A 21,289-nucleotide genomic window follows, 5' to 3' on the forward strand; every position below is an offset into this window, starting at 1 on the left:
AAGGCATAAAGAAATAGAAAGCCACAGGATGAAAACATCCAAGGTTAGGCAAACAAGATTAGGTAGTCAGGGCAAAAGCCCTCAGCCCCTCTCCACCCCACCTCCAAATTAGTAAAATAGCAGAAAGCTGCTTTCACAGGAAGGAAGAACCAAAATAGGTAAACAGGTAAACAGGGCTATAGACCACAGCAGGCAAGGTTGCCCAGAGCAGAGCTAATTAGCAAAAGAAAGGTGCCTTGTTGACCTTGAGGGAGCCTGCTCTGTCTTTCTTGTCCCCTAGGCAAGTTTAGGTAAACAGGGGAGGCGCCTCCTGTCTGCTATAAACAACAATCGGCCACCAGGCTTGTGTTTTGTATTGACCCAAACCCCTAACACCACATATCTCAAAACCCTCTTTCCCTCATACCCATGAGTTAATGTTCATGCTTTCATTGTCTCTTTGTGGACATCCATCAAGGCTTGTAAGATTTCTGATCCTAATATAAACGGAGCAAGGACCCATACTCGGGCTCTTGTCTCCTCCCAGACATTAGCTTCTCTGGCATTTCAGTCCTGGGTCTGCTCTATGGCGGACAAGAAAGAACTCCAGACCCAGAGTCTATGACAGATACGAATTTTCAACTCCCTTAGGTAAATACCAAGGAGTGCAATTGCGAGATTGTTTAGTAAGTATACGTTTAGTTTTATAACAAAACATTAAACTGTCTTTCAAAGTGGCTCCGCTTTTTGGCATTCCTACCAGCATTTTTTTTCTTCCTCTCTTTTTCTCCTTTTGTGGATTTAATTGAACATTTTATGATTCCTTTTTCTATCCTTGCTTATTTAGCATATCATTTGCCTTTCTTTTCAAAAACATTTTCTGTGGTTTCTCTAAAGTTTATCATATACATTTACAGCTAATCCAAGTTCACTTTCAAATAACACTATGCCATTTCACAGGTGGTATGAATTCCTTATTATAACAAAATTATCCCAATTCCTCGCTCTTAACTTTTATATCATCACTGTTATGCATTTCACTTAAATAATCATAAGATCTAATGCACTGATAGCATTTTTATTTTGAACAAACTATTACATGTTAGATCAATTAAGAATTAGAAAAACAAATTTTTTTTCAAAACTTTCACTTTCCTTCCCATGCTCTTCTTTATTTTATGTAGACCCTGTTGCTGATCTTTATAATTTTCCATCCTTCTAAAGATCTTTTAAATATTTTTTTATTGGGGCACCTGGGTGGCTCAGTCGTTTAAGCATCCGACTTTGGCTCAGGTCATGATCTCATGGTTCACGGGTTCCAAGCCCCCTCATTGGGCTCTGTGGTAACAGCTCAGAGCCTGAAGACTGCTTCAGACTTTGTGTCTCCCTCTCTCTCTCTGCCTCTCACCTGCTTGTGCTCGCTCTCTCTCTCTCTCTCTCTCCCTCTCTCTCTCAAAAATAAACATTAAAAATTTTTTAAAGATTTTTTAATTTTTATGTGATTTCTACACTCAATATGAGGCTTGAACTCCACAACCTCAACATCAAAAGTCATATACTCCACCAACTGTTACCCTTTTCTTTTTTCTTTTTTTTTTAAATTTTTAATGTTTTTTATTGTTTATTTTTGAGAGGGAGAGAGAGCAAGCAGGGGAGAGGCAGAGAGAGAGGGAGACACAGAATCGAAAGCAGGTTACAGGCTCTGAGTTGTCAGCACAGAGCTCATTGCAGGACTAGAACCCATCAACCTTGAAATCATGTCCTGAACCAAAGTCAGACACTTAGCCAACTGAGCCACCAAGGTGCCCCCTGAGCCCACTTTCTAAAGACCTTTTAACATTTCTTGCAAGGAAGATACATCAACAACAAATTCCCTCAATTTTTGTTTGCCTGAGAAAGTCTGTTTTTCTTTTCTTTTTGAAGAAAACTTGTGACTCTTTTCACAAGTTCAGGATTCTAGATTGGTGTTTACTTCCTCTCAACACTTTAAATATTTCACTCTAATCTCTCCTTGCTCACATGGTTTCTGAGAAGTCAGATGTAATTTTTATCTTTGTTTCTCTGTAGGTAAGGTGATTCCCCCTCTGGTTTCTTTCAGGATTTTTTTCCTTTCCTTTCTGTCTTTCTTCTCCTTCTGGTTTTCCCATTTACACATATGTTACACCTTTTGCAGCTGTCCCATAGTCCTTGGATATTCTCTTCTGTATTTTTCTGCCTTTGTTTTCTTTGCTTTTCAGTTTTCAAGGTCATGAGGACAAAGTCATGAAGTTTTCATGACTACCTTCCCGAACAAAGAGCTGGCTGACGAGAGCCAGACCCTGAAGGAAGCCAACCTGCTCAACGCCGTCATCGTGCAGCGGTTAACATAACCGCCCGCCTGGCCGGCAGCCTCCTCTCCCTCCTGCGTCCCCCTTGGCCGGCCGCCCCACGGGGACCACCCCTCCCGCCCCCCTCCCGCACACCCAGCAGGCCAGTGCCACGTCTCCTCCGTAGCTCTGGGTTCTTAGATCTCGGTTGGACATTTGTTTTCTCCTTAGTTGCATTTCCTGGGTTTTTGTGACGATCAATGGACTTTAAAGAAAAAAATAAAAATGACCAAAAAAAAAAAAAGTGTCCTCATGAAAAGTCATGAGGACAAAGCTGGTGGCAGCCATGGCCGGTCGGGCGTCCACGATGAAGAATAATTCTATTCAAGGATACATGCTCTATCTCAGAAATTACATCCTTTGAATAATTCTATTCAAGGATACATGCTCTATCTCAGAAATTACTTCTTCAGCCATGTTCTTGCTAATAAGCCCATTAAAATCATACCTCATTTCTGTTACAATGTTTTAATTTTTATTTTTTATCTCTAGCATTTCTTTTTTGTTCTTTCTTAGGATTTCTATCTCTGCTTACATTGCCCATCTGTTCTTGCATGCTGTCTACTTTAGTCATTAGAGCCCTTAACATATTAATCATAGTACTTTTAAATTATCTGTCTGATAATTCTAATATCCCTGAATGTCTGGTTCTGATGTTTGCTCTGTCTCTTCTAATGGTGTTTTGGGCCTTTTGGTATGTCTTATAATTTTTCTTGATAGCTGGACATATTGTACCTGGTAAAAGTTAACTGTCGTAAATAGTTTTTAGCAATGTGGTGTTTACTTGTGGGAAGGAGGGAAGCATTCTATAATATACAGTTGGGTCTCAGTCTTTTTGGACCACAAACTTCATGATTGCTTCTCAGGTTATTTTTTCCCTCCTCCCATAGGTGGAACAGGATGGCTAGGGCATGCTCAAATTCAGTATTTCCCTCCTCCCATGTGGGAGGCTAGAGCTGGTTGCATGGGCATGTCCCTTAGGCTCTGATCACACCCAGGCAAGTTAGCCTCTGGTTAACTTCAGAGTTTCCTCTGAAAGCAGGCCTTGTTAAGAAGAACACAATGCTCTGGAGTGTTTCAAAACAGTTCCTTCCCTCCTCCCTCTGCCAGAAACATAGGGGGATTTTTCTCCAATATTTGCTGTGGAAAACTGGTTGACTTTCTGCAGTTAAATCTCACAATATTGTGGGGGTCTCCCTATGACTGGGTTTTCTGGGAGTTTCTAAATCTTAGTTGTATCTGCACTTAGCCTCCAGAATTTTATCAGCTGTATTCTAGGTTTTCCTACTCTGGCACTGGTTCCTGTGGCAGTTTCTACTGTAAGTCTCTGCTTTGGTAAGCTATGGTGACTTGTATTTGCCAGTCTGTCTCTCCAAGCTCTGGAGCAGCACTTTGCCCTGTGTCCTCTTCTCCCTTATGGGCCCAAGAAGAGTGGTTGATTTTTCCATCTGTTAAGCTTTTCATTTGTTGTTAGGGCAGAACGGTGGTGACATACAGAGCCAGAAACTGGACATCTCTCACAATTGTTTTTATTCTTTCAGCCACAAACATGTGAAGGATAAAACACAAAGTTGAGGTGGTATATGTGAGTTTGGTATACCTTATCATATAAAGGTTGATCACGAAAGACCATATCAGCATTAAATGGTTCATGTAATTCACTTGTGTAAAATCTTATGGTTTCAGACTTATTTTAATAAGCAAAGCACATTGAGCATTTAAGCAGTTGGTGACTAATTCAATCTGTAAATGTTCAACACGGTGCTGCTGTCTTTAATGGTACAACTAGTGAAGACTGTAGGTGAGAGGAAGTGTGGGAATGAATATTATTGATGATCCTTGATTTATTTGCAATAATCTCAGCAACATATGAATTTGCTATTATTATCCTGATGATACATATGACAGATCTGATGCTTAGACAATTTTGTAATTAGCTGCACACTATTCAATGATGAACCATTAAATCCCCTATTTGTTGATGAATGTGATACTTATTGACAGATCTAACATGCCTCAAACTTTGTTAGCCATTTATACAGATATCACCTCATTTACTTCTCCAAGGAGATTTTAAATTTGGTGTCTTGTTTTAATGTTATATTTGATGTAACAGAGTCTTAGAAAAATTGTGAAAATTAATCAGAAATTTGATCAGAATAGGAAGTGATGAGTTGGATTTGAAGTCAAACCTATCAGAATTCACTATGACACTATGTCCACATTATATGCCACACACAAAACAAAGAGATGGAAATGCTATTTCCTAAATTTTTGAGAACTGTAGTGGCACAGATGTTTTGGATCCATAACAATGGGTGCAGATTCTTTATACGAAGCCAAGAAAAAACAGGATCTCCAGATTTTGAAAAGACATTGTGCGAATATATAGAAATACTCATATAGTATTTTAGGGTTTACAAATCTTTTACAGGTAAGTTACTTATATTGTTTGTCCTGTTATCATACATGATGAATAAATATTTACTTTAATTTTATTCCTTATAAAATGTAAGTCCCCAATGGAGGAATAAGAATATGCACTTAATTCAGTAACGTGTTTCTGGTCGGCTTTATAGTTCTTCTGGATCAGGGGTTTTCTCTACAAGAAGTTCCCACAGCAATTAATGACTTGATAAAAGAACATGACTCTGCTCCATTGACATTGGTGTCAAAGGGAGAAGTCTGTATCACTAGCAACTCAAATACGGATATAAACAGATTTGTGTACACTTCTATATTTTAAGCTTTCTTTATATTTTATATTTTTTTCTCTCTGCCACTTTTTGAACAAGTTTCGAAAGCTGGGAACTAACTTAGAATGGCGTCCCCATTTATTTATGCTAAAAGTTCCTCAATCAAACTTCAAGTCCTCACAGGATAGAAATAGCCTTCTTTCTCTTCACTTGTATGTATTTCCTGCAATTCTGTGGCCCATTTTGAAATACAGTCCTATTTTTGCGTACTAAGTTCTATTACCCTCTATTTTTCGCTGCCTCCTTCACAAATAGGGTGCCACTGTGCTTTCTCTGAAACTTCCTTACATTTGTCATTTCGTGGATGTAAACGTGCTATTAGTCAATTCAACATTCAAGGTGAGTTCATAACGCTGACTTACAGAAGAGTATTACAGTATTTTCTATATCATTCTCAATCATATCCTCATTTTTTTTCTAACATTGTACATTGAAATACTCACAATGATGCATAGATCCTTTTCCTGAGAGGTTACAATGCAGAGTGAAATAAGAATACTTTCTGGTAATATATTACTTGTCACACAGTGATTTCAAAGCACTTTGTTAACAAAGAAAGATTATTACCATCAATTTAATGGGAACTGAAACACATAAGTTAAATTACTTTTTCAAAGTTGAACAGAAAGTAAGTTACTACATTATGAACATAATTCATGTTCCTGTCATTACAGTGTTTAATTCTATCTAGTGGAACACACTTCCTTTCAGGCTGTCTTCTACATAACAATTTACTGCCCACTTGGCAGAGCGGAGGTTCAAATTCATGGATATGAGAATCCACTGTATCTAGGCAGAATCTGGGTTTACCTAATCATATAGTGTCATGACTTTGGCTGGATGGAGCGTAAGTGGAGTTACTTCACTACATGTGGAACGGCACACATTTTCTATTGTCCATAGTTTTCACAAAACAGATTGAGGGCCATTACAGAAATTTTGAGAAAAGAGAACAAAAAATAAACAAGAAACAGGTAAAGAGTAAACACTCATTTCATCGCCTGAAAATCAACACTAAACTAATTTTGGTATTACTTTCTTACACTATACATATGAGTATATGCATGTGTATTTTAAACATGAGGATTATAATCTATTTACAATCTATATCTTTTTTATTTTTACTTAATATTGTTTTTGAACATTTAAATATTAATGAGCCCTTTTGACAATATACTTTTAAAGGGTTCTTAATTTTCATACATATGTGTACATGTGCATATGTATACATGCAAATATATACATCATTTACTTAGCATTGTGCTATTATTGGCCATTTTTGTTGACTTTGTTGATTTGTTTTTTATCATTTGTAAAAAAAACTTCAAAAATCCTTATAAATATGTCAAATTCTCAATCTCTTCCTTTTGGATTGTTCCATTCTTAAAAAAATTGTTTATACATATATGCTATTCCAAGATAACTGAGACATTTTCCTAAATCTTTTTTCTAAAATAAAAAAGATTATATTTTTAAAATGTAAGAATTTGGGGCACCTGGTGGCTCAGCTGGTTAAGTGTCCAAGTTTGGTTCAGGTCATGATTTCAGAGTTGGGTTCGAGCCCCGCATCGGGCTCTGTGCTGACAGCTCAGAGCCTGGAGCCTGCTTTAGATTCTGTGTCTCCCTCTGTCTCTGCCCCTCCCCTGCTCATGCTCTGTTTCTGTCTCTCAAAAATAAATAAAAATGTTAAAAAAATTTAATTTAAGAATTTAGTTTATTTGGACTTTATTTTTGTTGATGTACAATTACATCAATCCAAACCTCTAGCATTGGAAACCAGGTATTAACATTTTTTTTAATTTTTCAGGTATTAATATTTTCTAAGACTTTCTGAGCTGATTGTAGTAAGCAAGCAGCATTGAACACAACTATTTTATGTAAAACATAAAATAAAGCTGCATATACACAAAAAGTAGTTGTATATATTTTTTTCCTTTTAAAACATTATTGATATTAGTATATACATTTTCCTCTGTTGTGTATTTTTGGGGCTGAATCCTATAAATTCTAATGTGTAGTGATACCAGTATCATTGTTGTATAAACAGGTTTTCTTTTTCAGTTTTTATTTTCCCCTTGGCATAAGTGTTGTTTAAGAGGAGGTTCCTGTCTCCCTGGTAGTTTTTGTAATTGACTTCTGATTGTTTTACTGCATTATAAACAGAATCAGTTGTCTTTATCTTTTTAACATCTTAAATTCTATTATTTACTTTGTAACTTAATATTTGGTCAATTTTTCAGAATGTTCCTTTGTTACTTAAAGCAACAGCATGTTCACAAACATGATGATTAACATATATATTAACCAAATATATTTTATTTTTATGCTATTGAAGTCTTCTATACACTTAATTACATTTTGTCCACCACCTGTGTTTTGGATTGAAAAAAAAAAAAAGATATTGTTTCTTTGTTTTGTTTTGTTTCTTTTGTGAAAGTTGATGCTGGGTTATTTGGTACATACTTATTCTTAAGTGTGATAAACTTGAAATTATACCCTTCCTCACCTTATTTTATGTGTTTTTGTCTGTATTCTACCTCACTTCACTTTAAGAACATAAATTCTTTCTTTAATTTTCTTTGCATTTACCTGATAGAAATTTTGTCATGTCTATACTTTCATATGCTTCAAAAAATTTTTTTTATTTTAATTTAATAATTTAATTTAATTTAATTTAATTTAATTTAAATTCCAGTTAGTTAACATACAGTGTAATATTAGTTTCAGGTGTACAATATAGTGATTCAATAATTCCATACATCATCAACTCCTCATCACAAGTGCACTCCTTAAATCCCCATCACCTATTTCAACCAACCCTCCCTTCTGGTAACCATCAGTTTATTCTCTATAGTTAAGAGTCTGTTTTTTGGTTTCTCTCTCTTCTTCTTCTTTCTTCTTCTTTTTTTTTTACTTCGCTCATCTGTTTTGTTTCTAAAATTCCACAGATGAATGAAATCATGTGGTATTTATCTTTCTCTGACTGACTTATTTTGTTTAGCATTATACCCTCTAGCTTTATCCATGTCATTGCAAATAGGAAGATTCCATTCCTTTCATGTTGAAAAATATTCCATTGTATATATATATATATATATATATATATATATATATATATAAAATATCTTCTTTATCCATTCATCTATTGATGAACACTTGGGCTGCTTCCATAATTTAGTTGTTATAAATAATGCTGCTATAAATATAGAGGTGATTGCATCCCTTTGACCTAGTGTTTTTGCATTTTTTGGTAAATACTCAGTAGTGTGATTACTGGACTGTAGAGTAGTATTGTTAAATTTTCTATACTACCCAAAGCAATCTACACATTTAATGCAACCCCTATCAAAATACTAACAGCATTTTTCACAGTGCTAGAACAAAAAATAAAATAAAATAAAATAAAATAAAATAAAATAAAATAAAATTTATATGAAACCACAAAGACCCCAAGTAGCCAAAGCAATTCTGAAAAAGAAAAACAAGGCTGGGGTGTCATAATTTCAGACTTCAAATTATATTACAAAGCTGTGATAATCAAAAGAGTATGGTACTGGCACAAAAACAGACACATAGATCAATGGAACAGAATAGAAAACCCAAGAGCAAACCCACAATTATATGGTGAATTAATCTTTGATAAAGCAGGCAAGAATATCCAAAGGGAAAAAGACAGTCTCTTCAACAAATGGTGTTGGCAAAACTAGAAAGCAGCACGCAAAATAACAAAACTGGATTACTTTCTTATACCATACACAAAAATAAATTCAAAATAGATTAAAGACCTAAATATATGATACCTGATACCATAAAAATACTAGAAGAGAACAAAGGCAATAATTTCTCTGACATCAGCTGTAGCAATATTTTTTTCTAGATATGTCTCCTGAGGCAAGGGAAATAAAAGCAAAATTAGAGTATTGGGACTACATCAAAGTAAGGACAGTAAAGGAAACAATCAACGCAACCAAAAAGAAACCTACTAAATGGGAGAAGACATTTGCAAGTGACATATCCAATAGAGGATTAGCATCCAAAATACATAAAGAACTTATACAACTCAGGACTCACGAAACAAATAATCCAATTAAAAATGGGCAGAAGAAATGAACAGACATTCCTCCAAATAAGACATACAGATGGCCAACAGACACATGTAAAGATGCTCAACAGCATTCATCATCAGGGAAATGCAAATCAAAACTGCTTTGAGGTATCACCTCACACCTATCAGAATGGCTAAAATCAAAACCACAAGAAACAAGTGTTAACAGGATGTGGAGAAAAAGGAACACTTGTGCACTATTGGTGGAAATGCAACCTGGTGCAGTAACAGTGGAAAGCAGTATGGAGTTTCCGCATAAAGTTAAAAATAGAACTATGCTTTCATATTCTTAATTATTGTTTTTATTTTATTTAGGAATGCCTCTAATTCTACAATACAAACTGGCATTTCACTCTGTGATACAATCAAAAAATCTTTATAAGAGATGAGGTATAAAAAAAGAGATGAGGTATATATTTTCTCATTTATTGATAAGACAAAAGCTTTGTTTTTTCCTCTTATATTTATTGTTTGCAAATATATTTTACTCTATCATTGTAAGTCTTCTCATCCCTCTCAGTTATTTTGACATTTAGAGAGATTTGTCTAGTGGTGACTTTAATATAATACCCTTAGCTTTCTCTTTCTTTAGAGAGTACCCTTTGGTTTCTTAGAATAAATAATGCAAAATGTGCTTTATCCTCTCCTTCACACACCGTTTCTCTCTTTCTCCACTCAATCTTAGTAAATAAAATCATTTTTCTTAGTCGTTAACTTTGTATTTTTAAATATGCTTAAAAGTCTACTACTTAATTTATCAGCTTCTAGTGGTATCTTTGACTTTCAGCTATTATAACGAGGCAACAGAAAATCTTAATTCTGCTTTTTATCTTTCCAACCCCAACCCTCATGTTGTTAGCTGTGTCATTTCTCCGTTTGCAGATCATTGACATTTATATTCTATTCTGTCATCCCTTTCCCATCTAAAAGTTTGTGTTTTGATTTGCCAATTCCTTTGCTTTCACCTTCTATGAGTTTTTGAAAATTCATCTAAGTAATGTTCTGTCAGGTCTTTCAGGTTCAAAACTACTGTAAGTTTTTATGCCTGACAAAGAGTTTACTGGAATATAAAAATTTGGGCCTCCATTTTGCGTCTCTGGAGAACCTTATAGGCACTCCAAAATCGCCTTCCACATTGACTATCACTATAGAAAATTGCAATCCTGGTTGTTTTCCTGGGGAGGCCTGTTATCTTTGTTTTCTGTGTAGCTGCATACAAGATGTATTACTTTGGAATCTAGTATTTTTAACATATTATTAATATGTTGGTATAAACTATTCTGAGCCAACTTTTCTTGAATATGGTATCAATATTCAACCTGTAAGTGAAAGTCTTCTTCCATCAGGAAAGATTTCTTAAATTACACTTAAGGATTTTATTCTGCATTATTGTTTTGGATTCACTTATATATTCTTCTTATGCACACACCAAATGCCCTTGTCTGTCTTAAACACCTCTCATTTTCCCTTACTTTCTTTACCTTCATTCTCCACTTCTGTTTTTGTATGTTTACCTTTCTCACGTATATCCTCTATAATTTATAATGTGATACATGTATAATGGCTATATTTTCTAATCTCCCCCCATTTTTCTTATCTTACTAAGTGTTGCTATGTTTACTCCTCTTTTGTAACACTCTCATTTCAATGAAACAATTTTTTTCCCCACAGCAACTAAATGTAGATAGTCCCTACAAAAGGACAAGGAAAGAGAGAAGTAGCAAAGATTTATCCATTCAAGACTGCCTTCTCATGTAGATACAGGGATGGAATAGCATCAACTCCTTTGCTGCAGTATCTAATCTGACTGGGACATTCTACCACCAACATTCAGGTCCTTCCTTTCTTTCACTGGCTGCTTGTGCCAAGGGTCAAAGCCCCTCCTTTTTTTTCCCCCCCTCTGTCCTTGGACTCTGTGCATTCCTTCTAATTCCAAATTCTCCTTGCATTCACATCCTGTCCAATCTCAGCCAGCCAGCTCTGTTTCTGACATGTACCAGCCTACCCACACTTCTCTGATTTTCTTCCCTCCTTGTCCCCAAATAGATGTAACTTTCTGCCTAAATTTATCTATCCTGAGTTATTGTCTACCCCATATACACACAATTAGAACATGTTTGGATTTTTGGTATTTACTTTCTGTCACCTAGATTTAAACCTAGGTTAAAAGGTCAAATTGGTACATTTAGCACACTGTCTTGTATTAGCACACTTATTTTTTAACTAACTCATATATACTGGCAACAGATACAGAATGAAAGTAATATGCTGGTATTTCCCACAGAAACACTCAGAGTGTCTTTGTTGTTTCGTTTTCTTAAGTGAGATGAGGACTATTTAGCAATAAGATATTCTCAAGTCCTCAATATATGAGAGGTAGTAAATTTTACAGAATGTTTCTGCATTTTGAAACAAAAAAGAACCATTCTAAGGGAAGTTAATTATCTTCTTCCAGAGTTTATTAAAGACCTTAAACTTATCATTAAAAGTAAGCAAATAAATTAAAATATGTCAATAAAATGTATGTACAACATCACTAAAGTTGATTTTTACGTTACACCTGAAGGGGAGACTCACATTTCTGGAGCAACTCTTAGGTACTGACATTAAAATGTTTGCTACATAGGCTACTTTGATAATATTAGTAATAGGATGTTCTGACAATACAGTTCAGAACAAAATCAGGTACGTACAATGCAACTATTTGTGAGCTAGCAGGAAGCAGGGATTGTGGGAGATCTTTCCATCCTGCTTACAGACAGTAAAGCTAAGAATGTTTACATCTTGCCTTACTTTTGTTTGGTATGCACATGTTGGAAAATCAAGGAAAATCAATAGTTAAGAAAAAGTCTGACACATACGTCAGGAGAAAAAATGTTACGTATTTGGATTTGTTTTCATGTTTTCATGAAATATATCAACAAAGGTGAGTTGATAGTGACACTTAAAGCTGAAAGCTATGGCAGAAGCATGCAACCACACGCGCGCGTGCGCACACACACACACACACACACACACACAGAAACGATGGCTCCTACAGAAGATTTTACCAGCTTCACATTCCTAATATGGGAAAAAAAAAATATGAGTTGCTGGCTTCCTCTAAAATCAACCTTGAAATTTCTCAGAAGAAAGTTGATTTTGAGACAGGAGAAAGATAATACGAAATTTCTGTTTAGGGTTAGACGGTTGTTTGCCACCAAGAGATGGAAAGAAAGGAGGTGACAAATGTGAAGTATATTGTCAAGAACTTCTAGTCAGAGAACAAGAAAAGGAAGAACTTTACAGCTGTGCTCATGTCTTTCCCCTATATTGCTGTTAGTGTGTCACCACTTGATCCAATATCCTAGAAAGAGCAGTATGAACTTGGATCAGGTCAGGGATGTCCTCAGAGACTGCTTGGATTGGGTACAGATTTCTATAGATTTAGAAAAATATTCTAGTTCTTAAGAGTCATCTTGTCACCACCCCCCCACCCCCCCAAAAAATATACCCTGTGTGCAAGGCAGGAATTTTTGCTTATTTTTATTTTTGTTATTTTTTTTTGAAAGATGAGTACTTTTTTTTTTTAATTTCTTTATTTATTTTGAGAGAATAAAGGCAGAAGCAGGGGAGGGGCAGAGAGAGGAAGAGAGTGAGGAAGAGAGAGAGATTCCCCAACAGACTCTATAGTGTCAGTGCAGAGCCTGATGTGGGGCTCAAACTGAAAAACCATGAGATCATGACCCAAGCCAAAACCAAGAATAGGATGCTTAACCAACTGTTGGAGCCACCCAGTTGTCCCCAAAGATGAGTACTCTTAACTTCCTAAAGGTCAGCAACATGTGCTATGTGAGGGAGAGGGTGGCTGGAGTGGGTTGTTAAATGCATAGTGGTAAAGCTCACACCTTAGAACCTGAGGGACATATTTCCAGCCAATGGAGTCGAGATTTTCAGGGAAAATGTTAAGACAGTTGAAAGGCGCAACTGCTGGATAATAAAGTCATCAAACTGAATAACTATGCCATATGAAGTACAATTAATGGGATGAATAAACAAAAATTTGAACAGTCATTAGCCATAGGAGTATAGAGAAGAATATTGCAAATATGAAGTAAGCCAAAAAGCTTAGTAGAAAGAAAAGTCCATTGAACATACTAGATACCCATAAAATTAAAACAAAACAAAATAAAAACAAAAACAAACTAACAACTGAAGTAAACTCACAGAAGGTTTGAACATTGAATTGTTACTCTTAAGAAATAATTTTGGGGGCGCCTGGGTGGCTCAGTCGGTTGAGCATCCGACTTCAGCTCGGGTCATGATCTCACAGTCTGTGAGTTCGAGCCCTGCGTCGGGCTCTGTGCTGACAGCTCAGAGCCCAGAGCCTGTTTCAGATTCTGTGTCTCCCTCTCTCTCTGACCCTCCCCCGTTCATGCTCTGTCTCTCTCTGTCTCAAAAATAAATAAACGTTAAAAAAAAAATTTAAAAAAAAAGAAAGAATTTTGGTTTGTTTAGTGGAAGAAAGTAGAAGAAGCATAGCTACTATTTATAATAAAATAAAAGGTAAAAATAAGTCCTAGTGTGACAGTAATGCTAATAAATAAAAACAGAGTCTAGGCCCCAAATATAAGCTAGAGAACTAAATTTGATTAAAAGGAAAAATATAAAATTTTGAGACTTACTGAGAAATCCTCCAAATAAAAATTCTACAGAAAACCATAAAATTATATACTGGAAAAAAATATGACAAGCAAACAACAAAATGCATTAATTTGTATTAAAAATGCAAACTTTTTGATAAAAAGTACAAAAGTGAAAAGGGTATTATATAGTGGTAATATAAAAAATACAATCAGGAAGATATAATCATCATGAATATATAAATAACTAACAAAATAACTTAAAAACATAAATCAAAATTCTGGCACAGCTATAGAAGAAACAGTCAAATTAAAGATTAAATAGAAATAAAACAGTAAATATATTGATTATTGAAATAGCATGATTAAGAAGCACATACTACATATATATTGGGCACAAAGTAATATAATGTTATGAATACCGTATTTATGTAGGCATGTTTAAACATATAAAATTTTTACCTAAGAGATCGCTCCTTATGCCCAAAAATACATGGACCATTTATGAACACTGATCATGTCCTTAGTCATAAATGATACAGCAAATATTTAAAAAAAAATAAAGTATGTTCTCTAAAAAGCATGCAATGACATTATTAATTAGTAAGCATAATCTAGCTTTTAATCTGTACATGTATTTAAATGGAAATATTACTACTAAAAAACTTTGAGCAAGAGAGGAATTTAAAACTAAATTGTGAAAATCTTAGAGTCAAATGACACAAAATTACAAATGGTTAAAATCTGTAAAATCCCAGCTAAACCAGTAGTCTTAAAGGACAATTCAAATTTAGTTATAAATTAAAAAAAAAAAAATTAAAAATAAAACTAAAATTTAAAAATAAGCTAAATAGGAAGAAAAGAGATCATAAAGATAAAGGCAGAAATCAATAAAGAAGAAAACAAAATACTGAAGATTTCAAAAGTCAAACTGATCACTAATAACGATTTAGAAAAAAAATTAAATTTAGAAAATAGAGACACCTCCAAAGTATAAGGAGGGGAAAAAGAGATAATGCAAATGATTCAAAATAAAATGAGAAATAAGCTCACATGCCCATCATAGTAACAAATAATTAAAACACTATAATGGCACTGAAAAGACTATCAGATTGAGGAAAAAAATAGGTAAATTTGTAATAAAGTGTTAACTTTAAAGAAGAAACAGGATCAATAAAACTTAGATATATCAAAAATTAAAGAAATTAACATTAAGCTTAATATATATGCAAAAATATCTAAATATTACTTAAAACACAATTTTGCACTAAAAACTATCTTATGGAAAGAAAGGGAATCTCATGTGCTGCCGGTAGGAGAATAACATGATGCTTCCATTTAAGTGAGCCAACCAGCCATACTTAGTGAAATATAGACTGTGCATACCTTAGCATTCTGCTTTTCATTTCTTGGAAATACACCCTAGAGAAGCTACTGTAGAAAGGCTGTATATGAATCTGTTACAGCACTATTTGTGGTTATAGAGAGTTGGTTACAACTGAAGGGGCCACTACTACTAGAGCAAGAGATATGAGTAACCTCAGATATGTGTTTGGATGCATATGTGTGTAGAATCCATACATATAATGAAATACCACATGTATTTGTGTCCTAGGACTGCCATAACAAAACATCACAGATTGGATGGTTTAAACAGAACCTTACCATTTCACAGTTCTGGAGCCTGGAAGTTCCAGGTGCCAGTAGGGTTGGTTTTCCCAAGGCCTCTCTCTTTGTATTGTAGATAGTCATCCTCTTGCTACTTCTTTATGTAGGTTTGTGTCTATATACCCGTGGTATTTCTTCTTCTTATAAGATCATCAGTTATATTGGATGATGACCCCATCCTAAGGGTCTCATTTTAACTTAATAATCTCTTTAGAGAGTTCCTCAATGACTATAGTTAATAATTCTGTACTATATATTTGAAAGTTACTAATGGAATGGATCTTAAAAGTTTTTGTCACAAAAAAAACAATTTTTTAAAACTATGTATGGTTATTGTGGTGATCATCTCACAATACATACATCTATTGACTCATTACATTGTACACCAGAAACTAATATAATGTCATATATCGGTTATATCACAATTAAAAAAGAACCTCTCCAAATAGGGTTACATTCTGAGATACTAGGCCTAGAGACTTCAAAATATAAGTGTTGGGGGGGGGGGGCAAAATTCAGTCCTTAACACCATAGAACGGTTAACACTAAAACCCTAAGATATATTTGACAACCTAGACAGAATTTGAAAAGTGTTGAATAATAAAAAAGGTAAGAAACATAATTCTATCAATAGCTCAATAAAATATTTATAAATTAAATACATACAGAAAGAATTACTAGATATTTTGGAAGATACACACACACACACACACACACACACACATAAAAGACATCTGACATGAAAATCAGAGCCAATCAAAGAGTATAGAATAAAAATTAAAATTAGGTAAAAAGACAATAAAAAGTGAAACAAAAAAGTGACTTTGTGTGGACCAATGACAACGACATACCATAAATAATTTCATAAAATTTCATAAAATCAACTCTCAAATGGAGATTAAAATTTAAAAAGCTGATGACCAAAGGTATACAGATAGTTATGTTGTAGACACATGTATTCGATTTTAAGATGCAAGCACTTTTTTAAATTGAGTAGACATTGTCATAAATATTGTTAATTTCATTATTTCAGGATCATTAAACTGAACACTGAATTATGGGGATTATGTGAAAGGACAAAAACAGAGAAGAACAGAAGTTTTAAAAAAGAGTACTGGATAGAAGGAATGAAATACAGCCCAGAGTAAATTCCGGGGTACTGGATTAAAAGATGGCTCCAGAAAAGTGAAGTTGACATTAAATTCTATCAATTCAGGGATGAAAACTCTTGCTAGAAGCATAAGAACAGAACTTGGAGCTGGACATGTTTCCATCTGTGAGGGCTGGGACTGGGCAACAAGACAGAGCATTGTTTACAGGCAATATCAAGGAGAACAATAATATTCTCACCTGAATTGTTCTCTGGTATCCTGGCCAAACTAAATAGGTTAAATGGACCCAGTGGAAGACCCTGAGCAGTGTTAGAGATGGTTCCATATTTGTTCTCTTCTGAAAAAAGAAAATTCTAATACCGACTGGCTTCAAATAAGGATGATTCCACATAAGCCTCTACCTCAAAGTGACTTTATTTTTAAGCCAGATTTCTTTTCTATCCCTTTTCTTTCTACAAATTAGGCACAAAAATATGCCCCATGAGATTCTCACCTAAACATTTGATTCTTTATGACCGTGCAGTATAGCAAAACTTGCACATTTTTGTAATACAATTTTGTAGTACAATTACAAAAATTTGTAATAATGGCTATTAACTCATTTATGAAGTAAATAGTTATTGATTACTTACCATATACCAGGCAATATCCTAAGAACAAAGTTTAAAGACACATAAAACCGGAACCCTGCCAATGGTTTAGCTCATTGAAACCATTTTTCAAATGGTTTAGACATGTAAACAAACATAACACTAACAATAAAAGTGTGACCAATACTGATAAGATGATTACCTAAATATTATGGAATCAAAAAAGAAGGAAACCTAACTCACAGCGCACAGAGAGATGATCACGAAGTCTGGATGATATGAAAGCAGCGTTGCATTTTGAAAGGCAAGTAAACATTTGCCAACAAAGAAAATGCCTGTGCATTCAGAGAAGGGAAGCAGATGAAAGTAACATCATAAACATGTTTAACATATATGAAATTAAAACAAATGTGCAGCAAAAGTCAACAAAAGGTTTGTTTCAATAATTGAAGAAAATTTGGCTGCCTTGGATTTATGGAGAGAAAATACAGTCCACATAAATTACCAATATAGTAAATTACCATGGTAATTGTCAAAGATTTTTGACGATGCATCAATTGTTGCTAAATGCACTGTATCTTGAGTATCATATTTTGTGTAATGCCTACCTACATTGTATTTCAAAATGTCTAGAGCATGATAGGCAAGTGTGTGATGGAATTTAAGGGACAAAATTCAAGGGAGGCATATTCATAGGTTTCATGGGCCTTGTTAATAGTTTAAGTTTCTTTGCTCATATTCAGTGACAATTTTGGTCAGTGTAGTGACAGAATTGCAGGCATTGAAGAGAAAGAAACATGGATATGTAAGTGGACAATAGATCACAAAGAAGGAGGCATGAAGACATAAGGAGCAGTTAGATTTCATTAACCCAGCAGGAAATTAGGAGTTGAACCAAGGAAGGAGCAAAGGGGTTGGGCAAAGGAGGCAAATTCAAAGGGCTTGAAAACAAAAGGAATTATAAGATACAGTCACCAATTTCAAGGGGATGGCAAGTCAGGGAAGGGAGGGTGAATTTTTGGTGTCTGGCTTAGGAAAGTCTAAATGTGGTATTATTCCCAACACTGAAAAGGATGCATTTTATTTGGGATACTTGTGGGAATTTAACTGGAGAAGTTTCAGGATCTTCAATTTTAGCCAAAACATAAATTTTAAGTCATTTCATCTATTTAGTGGTTGAAGCTACACGAACAGATGCTACTGTCAAACTTCTAGAGTTTGTGAAATAATTGATTTATATTAATTCTTATTTGATTTGGTAATACCTCGGTTAGAGATAATCAATTTTATAATATATTGTTCATGAAACAATCTTATCTGTTCATGACTTAACCATCTATGGAATGCACTTTTTGTTTGTACTTTTCTTATTATTCTAATGAGAAACAGCATTGTGCCATAGAAACAGCTCTGTCTTTCCAGACATGTAGACTGGGGTTGAAATCGAGTCTGAGGCTTGATTTTTGGGTGGAGAAAATGAGGTTAACAATGTAAATACACAGCACACAGTCTGGACTTAAAGTGAATACTTTATTAAATATTAGCAGACAGTGTTCTTGGCATTTTTGCCAAATCTGTGGGCATAAGCCAGTAATTGATACAGAATCAATAGCCGTGGATTATTGAAGGATGTTGACCACTTTAAAAGGTTACAGAGATTTTAAATGATTCCATACAAAGAAAAGACCGAGGAGTAAGAAAGGCAGATAAGGCAGAGAGTTCTAAATTTTCACTTACATGAAACACTGTTGCTTCTTCTTTTCCTTTGAACTTTTAGTTGTTATTGCTCTGAAGCTAAGTCAAAAAGCTATGATTTAGGATTTTAGTGCCTCTAGAGTCCAATAGGAAAAAAAAATATGCCTGGTCTAGTGGAAGAAAATAGATTTAGGAATCAAATCCTATTTCAGATTCTAAACTCATGTTAACACACTATGAACTAAGGGACATAACTGCATTGGGGGGACACAGTTTCACTATCTGAGAAAAAGGGTAATATACATTTGCCATGCATATACAGTAGGGTCCTGATGAGAGTAAAAAATAAAATAGAAATAAAGTAATGTAAAAATGTTGAAAAATTATATTAATATTATAAGTATATTTATACTTAAAGGGCATATTACTATGTGATGCTTAGTATCTTAAAGCAAAATGAGAATGTCCACCTTTCTTTTTATTTCATGCTATTAAATGTGTTGAATCATACTGTACTTGCCAAGAAATGAGACTGGCTGTACTTGCACGTATGAGTGCTCATTTCAATTTTTTTTTGGCTTCTTACCCTATGGTTTCAAAATAGGAACGCTTTTTACATTCAGTTTTTATAAAGACTTCTTTCGTGAGAAACTGCACTTTGAAATACTGGAATTTATAATAATTATACTCTTTTTCAATGATTCAAACATACTACCAATTGTAAGGTGCATCATTATTTCATGCTATGCCAAGAAGGTTGCTGAGAAGCACTGCCACTTAAACTCCAACACATCTCAGTCTTAGCTTCAGAGTTCTTGAAATGTTAAGAAATATGTACATAGGGTCTGTGATAAATGATAACAGTGTCTTGAACTTGTTCAATCATTATTATTTAAAAATTACACTTCTGGCATACATTATCTATCTCATTTCACATCACAAGATATTAATACCTCCCTTAATACAGAGGAGTGGAACTACAATTTACAAAATATATATATATATATATATATATATATATAAAAAAAAATAATAAAAATATATATATATATATATATATATATATATATATTTGCTTACTACCACAGAATTTGGGATATTTTGAGAACAGCAATCCAAGCTTATCCTAAGGAACTTTGTCTTTCCCTTATACCATGCCTTATAAAGGAAAAGGAAAAAAAAAGAGGGGGTAATCATACAAAATTAGAGGTAGCAGTAATAAAAGTTCTAATCCAGTCTATCCAGTAACGCAGAGGTCCATTCTACTTCGTGGCTTATTTGCTGGCTTAGATTCAACACTTCTTCCAAATCTACTTGACTTGGGCAATTTATATTACCCAATGAATAGAGAGATTTAGGATGCTATAAACCATGATGGGATCAGGATGATCATGGGAACACACACACACACACACACACACACACACACACACACACAGAGTGCCTTAGTTCAGATGCACTTAGTCAAACTTTCAACACCCAACCATTAAAAGAAAAGAAGGTGAAATTATGACAATATGTGACTCAAGAAATTAAGACCTAAAAGCATGATATAAATAAGATAAACTCAAATGACTTATATCTTACTCACAGAAAAATTTTGATCCTACCCCATAGCTTCTTTTGATACCTAGCTTGACCCTTCCTTCATTTAACAGAATATTGAAATAACTTCCCATTGCTTGAATTTTAGCTGAGGAATGAAGTTAGTAGATACCATGTTTCAAATTTAGTTTGTGATACTGGTAGATTTTCCTTGGGTTATCAGTGATGAGCTGGAACATCAGAGAGAACTGCCCCCTCCTAAACTTCTATAAATATGCAATACAGCAGGACACCGTGTCTCTATTCTGCAGTGTAACTCATGACATGTCATGGTGTGCTGGCTGAAGCAAGCCTCTCCAGGGGATTGCCTGAAGAGATTCATATCCCTTCTGTGTTGTAAGTTCTGCTTTTGAAACACCACCATGTAGTATGTACGGTTATACTCACCTCATGGGCAATCAATATGGATCACAATGCAGAACTTCCAAAAAAAAAGTAGAAGGTCCAGTTAGATCAGTGCTTTTCGACTTTAATGTGGATGGTAGATTTATTGCACTAAAGGTCTTTTTTGTTTGTTTGTTTTTACATCTTAGTTTGTGCGTCCTTCAGTAGTATCTTACTCTGACTCTGTGTTTTGGCATAGGAATTTCTTTCTTTCTTTTTTTTGCCAAAATGATAGTATAAAAATTGATGCAAACAAGAGACACTTAAATGTTTCTTCTCTGTTTCCTTTCACATTTACCATCATATAAGCATCAGTGTCTTTTAGAGAATGAAACACTATGTACAGTAGGGAAGTCTTCTAGATTTTTGGTTTGTGAGACTAGGTTGCACAACTAGGCAGCATTTAA

This window comes from Panthera uncia (assembly GCF_023721935.1).
Source record: "Panthera uncia isolate 11264 chromosome D3 unlocalized genomic scaffold, Puncia_PCG_1.0 HiC_scaffold_8, whole genome shotgun sequence".
Lineage (NCBI taxonomy): Eukaryota > Metazoa > Chordata > Mammalia > Carnivora > Felidae > Panthera > Panthera uncia.